Source organism: Neophocaena asiaeorientalis, unplaced genomic scaffold, assembly GCF_003031525.2.
Source record: "Neophocaena asiaeorientalis asiaeorientalis breed wild unplaced genomic scaffold, Neophocaena_asiaeorientalis_V1.1 scaffold476, whole genome shotgun sequence".
Classification (NCBI taxonomy): domain Eukaryota; kingdom Metazoa; phylum Chordata; class Mammalia; order Artiodactyla; family Phocoenidae; genus Neophocaena; species Neophocaena asiaeorientalis.
This window is the reverse complement of record NW_020172178.1, coordinates 10433036-10438584: the sequence shown is the minus strand read 5'-3', so window position 1 is coordinate 10438584 and position 5549 is coordinate 10433036. Positions and strand designations below refer to the sequence as shown.

The 5549-nt window shown below is 56.5% G+C and overlaps 1 long non-coding RNA gene across 1 annotated transcript in view; it reads right to left on the bottom strand.

Moving 5' to 3' along the window:
• Positions 1–4588, bottom strand: part of LOC112409265 (uncharacterized) — a 6766-nt gene extending 2178 nt beyond the window's left edge. Inside the window, exons 1-2 of the long non-coding RNA XR_003005131.1 lie at positions 3265–4588; positions 258–495 (exon numbers count right to left, since the gene is read on the bottom strand). This is a non-coding gene — a long non-coding RNA (uncharacterized LOC112409265). The remainder of the gene's footprint in view (positions 1–257; positions 496–3264) is intronic.
• Between the last annotated feature and the right edge of the window lie 961 nt (positions 4589–5549).

Here is a 5549-nt window from a genome sequence, read left to right as displayed (position 1 = left end):
TCCCGCCAGTGGATGCCCCGCCCCTCCCCGTGCCCCTGGGCGCCGCACGTCCGTTTCACTGCGGGGGAAACGAAGGGTCCAGGTCTGCAGCGCATCTGGCAGGGGTGGGGTTTTGTGTCCCTGTGCCTGGGGTGTGTGTGTGTGTGTGTGTGTGTGTGCTGAGGGGTACCCCCTGGGTTGCTGATGGGAACGCTGGCGGCCCTGGGGGGGAGAGGCAAGCCCTGAGCACTGGCTGAGTCGGTGGTCTTGGACCTCACCTCCGCCTTCCTCTGCCGTCACCGACGCCTCCCGGACAGGGGCTCTGGGCCGCGAGGCCAGGGAGGCGCCCGCGCCCGCCGGCGGCCGAGAGGCAGCTCGGGAGCGAGGCCCGGAGGGCGCAGTGTCTTCCATGTCCACCAGGCGGCGCGATGGGGCCGGCGGAGGGGAGCCGATACGGTTTCCCAGGCCGGCCCGCGGCTTCCCGAGATGCGGACTCCTCGCCTCATTTTGGAGTTTCTGTGCGAGAGGGGAACAGGGAGGCGGCTATTTGGGGCATTAGGTGGATGAAACTTGGGGTCCCCAGCTGTGTCCCTGTGAGGTGACCTTAAGCACCTGGCCCAGGCTATGCCTTTGTCTCCCCTATGAAAATGGAGGTGGGGGCGGGGAGAGAAGAGAATTCCCTGGTTGCTGGTCCACCTTGTCCCGAAGAGAAACAGGCTGCGGGGTAGCTGGGCCTCTGGAGGGCGGAGAGGGCTGGCAGCTGGCCCAGCTGGAGGAGGGGAAGGTGGGCCCCAGGCTCACTGGGGAAGTGGCTGAGCCAGGAGGGGTCATCCGGGACCAGAGCCTGGGGGCCGTGGGGGCCTGGGCCTGGGCCTGGGGCTGGACAGCTGGGAGGGCACGTCTGTCACCAGGGCCTGGCCACTCTGGGGAGCAGCGGGGGAGGAGGTGGGGGGAGCCCAGCCTAGAGTAGTGTCCCCCACCCTGAACCAAAGCTCAGCTGCAGGAACCAGCCCTGCATTCAAAGCAGGCTTCTCCCCCTGGTGGGCGCTGCCAACCTCCAGCCCTGGGACCCCTCCCCAGACACCTGCCTTCCCAGGGTCCAGCCCCACGGAGGGAGGAGCAAGTCGGCTGGATAGCCCACTTCTAGCTGTGGCATTGCCCGAGCCCGGCCATCACTCCCTGCAATGCCCAGGGCCTGCTCACCTGCCCCTCCCCTGCCCACCTCACTCCCACCCCGTGTCCCAGTCGCCGAGGGTTCAGCCTTTCCTGAGCCCTTCCCTGAACTCACCCTGCAAGGCTTGGCTTCACTGTCACCCTCAGAGGACCCTTTTCAGGGCCTGTGCAGTACAGGATTAACCCCGCAGGCCAGGGTTGTCCACACCCTGCACAGTCCAGAGAAAGGTTCAGCCTTTGCCTGCTCCTAGGAGGCAACCTCTGAGCCCCTGGAATGTCTGAGACCCCCGTCCTGAGCCCACAGTAGGCCCTCGGGTGGGTGGTGGGCAGGCAGCAGCCCCAAGGATCCAGCCATCAGGTCTTTGTCCTTGGTTTCCCATTTACCAGGGCACGGGGTGTGGAAGCAGCACCCCCAGTTGTAGTCAGGCTCTCAAGATAAGAAAGTGGGAAAAGGGAGGGGCCACAGTGGATGGATAGAGAGGTGGGCAGATGGATGGATGGAGGAAGGAGGGAGGAACAGAGGGGTGGATGGGTGGATGGATGGATGGATGGATGGAGAGAGGAATGAAAGAGACAGTGAGTTGTGCACTATGAAACGTAGGTGGTGGGTATGTGGGGTTTCCCGGTACAATTCTTTTAGCTGTGCCGTGTGTGTGAACATATAACACAATGTAGGGGACATGTTTATAGACAAACACTGTAACGCACATACACATGCGGCTCAAAGCTCGTGAGCTGAGGAAGAGATCACAATAGAAACTTTTAAATACCTAGCACTGAGTGAGAATAAAGAGCACTACGTGTCCAGCTGCGTGTGTGGAAGAGAAGGAAGCCGCAGGGTCTGTGAGCCGCATCCCCGTCTTAGGAAGTTCAGGAGGCGTGGGGTGGGGGAGGCAAAGGGGCAGGAGGGGAGATTTTATACCGCATGCGAAGGTGTCCCTGAATTTTGTAAATCAAATAAAAAGAAGATGTTGGGGGGAAAAAAGAAGATTTTGCAGGGCAGGACAGAATAAGCCCAAAGAAAGTTTGAAAACAGAAATAAAAATAAGCTTGGGAACGGATGAAATAGGAAGCAAAGGTGTGATGGAGAAGGTCCGTGGAGACAAAGTTAGTTCTTTGAAAAGAATCAACCAACGAAACAGACCAACTTCTGAGAAAAATAAACACACAAAAAAAGGAAAGAAAAAACACAAATTAAACAATGTGAATCAAAAAGAAGATACGGGGGCTTCCCTGGTGGCGCAGTGGTTGAGAGTCCGCCTGCCGATGCAGGGGACACGGGTTCGTGCCCCGGTCCGGGAAGATCCCACATGCCGCGGAGCGGCTGGGCCCGTGAGCCGTGGCCGCTGGGCCTGTGCGTCCGAAGCCTGTGCTCCGCAACGGGAGAGGCCACAGCGGTGGGAGGCCCGCGAACCGGAAAAAAAAAAGAAGAAGAAGAAGGTACAATTTTAGATTTAAAAGGAAATGAGAAGCCACAGACTGCTGGAGAATGGTTGCAGACCGTGTATCAGTCATAAAGGACTTGTATTCGGAATATACAAAGAACTTCCAGAGCTCAACGGTAAAGGAACAAGCAACCCGATTTAAAAATGGACCAGGGGCTTCCCTGGTGGCGCAGTGGTTGAGAATTCGCCTGCCAATGCAGGGGACACGGGCTCGAGCCCCCGTCCGGGAAGATCCCACATGCCGCGGAGCAACTAAGCCCGCGAGCCACAACTGCTGAGCCTGCGCTCTAGAGCCCGCGAGCCACGACTACTGAAGCCCACGAGCCTAGAGCCCATGCGCTACAAGAGAAACCTCCTCAATGAGAAGCCCGCACACCACAACGAAGAGTAGTCCCCGCTCGCCGCAACTGGAGAAAGCCCACCCGCAGCAATGGAGACCCAATGCAGCACCCCCCCCCCAAAAAAAATGCACCAAAGATCTGAACACAGCACAGATGACGGCAAATAAGTACATGGAAAGATGCTCCCCGTCCTTTGTCATTAGGGGAATGCAAATTAAAATCACAGTGCAATGCCACCGCATACCCATGAGAGTGGTGGAAACTAGTGACATGAGTAAAATGGTAACACCACATGCTGACAAAATTGTGAAGCAAACATTTCTTACGTATCACAGGTGAGAATGCAAAGTGGTGCGGCCCCGTGGAAGAGCGCGGTCGCTGCTCACCATCTGGTGACCCAGGATTTCTACTCTCAGTATTTCCTCAAGAGAAAGGAAAACTTATGTTCACACAAAAGCCTATGCATGAATCTTTGTAGCAGCTTTATTTATGATCACCCCAAACTGGAAACAAACCAGGTGTCCTCCAGCTGGTGAGGAGGTGACCCCTGAGGTCCGTCCACGAGATGCCGTAAGAGGAAGGGGCTATCCGTGTGCCCAGCAGGGGTGAAATTCCAGTGCCTTTTCTGTGGGAAAGACACCAGACCCAAAAGGCTGTATAATTCCCTTCACGTGACATTCTGGAAGAGACAGATTGAGAGGGAGGGAGCTAGATCAGTGGTTGCTAGGGGTTGGGGGTCAGGGAGGGATTGCCTCCCAAGGGCAGCAGGAGGGAATTGGGGGTGATGGAGCTCTTCTGTAGCATCTGGTGGGTACACAACCGTGTGCATTTGTCAAAACCTACAGGCCCGAACGCTGCAGAGTGAATCTTACTGTATATACATTTAAATTTTCTGAAGTGCAAACATCAATTTAAAAAGAGAGGAAATTAGAGAGTACTGTAAACAGCCATATGTCAACACTTCTGAAAACATAGATGAAATGGACAAATCGTTAGAAAAATAGAATGGGCTAGAAGAAATTAAAATATTGAACGGCCCTATGACTAGCAAATCCATTGAAGCAGTATTCAAAAGTCTTCACATGCGGACACTTGGGGCTGGAAGTGAAGACACAAAGGGTGGAGGACGGTAACCCAAAGCCAGGGTCAGCTCTCCTGACCACGTTGACAGGCGACTCTTGGCTCCGACGGGCAGGGAGGGGCTGGGGGGGCGGGGAGCCTGGCATGCAGGCCGAAGCGGTAGCTCTTAGCTGCAGCGGGGGACGGAAGTGTGCCCACTGTCTCCCCGGCGCTGATCGGGGTTTCTGGGGCTCCGCCTGGGACCACAGATGCCCCTGTGGCACCTGAAGGCACGATAGGACACGTGAAGAAGGCGGATGGTAGCAGTAGCGCTTGCATTTCTAGAAGGGCCCCATCACTTCTGCCCGCAGGGAGGCCTCGGGGGCCAGCACACAGCCGCCTGCGATAACGGGAAGTTCACGGTGGGGCCCGGGGCCTTTCTGCAGAGTAAAGTAGGAACTGGCCCCAAAGGCATCCAGCTGGGAAAGGAAGACGTAAAATGACCTCTGCTGGGGCTTCCCTAGTGGCGCAGCGGCTGGCAGTCCGCCTGCCAATGCAGGGCACACGGGTTCGTGCCCCGGTCCGGGAAGATCCCACATGCCGCGGAGCGGCTGGGCCCGTGAGCCATGGCCGCTGAGCCTGCGCGTCCGGAGCCTGTGCTCCGCAACGGGAGAGGCCACAACAGTGAGAGGCCCGCGTACCGCAAAAAAAAAAAAAAAAAAATGACCTCTGTTGGTAGGTGGTGTGATCTGAGATGTAGAAAATCCTAAAGATTCCACAAAAAAACCTGTTAGGGCAAAGAGATGATGTCAGCTTAGTAGCAGGATACAAAGTGAACCTGGAAATCAGCTGTGTTTCTATTCACTAACAGCAAAGAAACTGGAGAGGAAATAAAGAGATCAGTTCCATTTCCTTTTCTTTCTTTCCTACCGTGCGTCCGGAGAATTTGCATTTCTACCAAGTTCCCTAGGGAGGCTGATGTAGCTGGTCTGGGGTAGAAACCAGTTCCATTTTCAGTGGCATCAAAAATAATAAAATACTTAGGAATGAACTGACCCAAGGAGAGAAAAGTCTTGTACAATGGAAGCCACAGAGAAGTAAGTGAAGCGGGAGAAGTGAAGAAAGACACGAGTGAAGGGCCCACATCCCCCGCGCAGGGATTGGAGGGCTCACCGTTCTTACAAAGACCGCAAACCCTACCCGAATCCCAATGATGTGCATTTTTTCCCCCAGAAATATCCATCCTAAAACTCATATGGAGCCTAAGGGACCCCAAACAGCCCGGGGAATTAACCCTCCTGGGGCAGAGATGGATGCCTCCCCACCTCCCCGGAGCCTGGCTGGCAGAGACCTAGGGAGAGGGCACAGGGACAAGGGGGCGGATGCAGGAGGGACGGGGCCGCGCGGGGAAGGAAGCCGGACGGGGAGCCAAGTCTGCGGCCGAGGCCTGACGTCCACTGACGTCAGCTCAGCCGGGGGGGCGGCTCTGCCCAACACCTTGCAGGTGCTAACGCCCCCCGCCCCGGGGTCTTGCCCGCACCCCATCCTACCC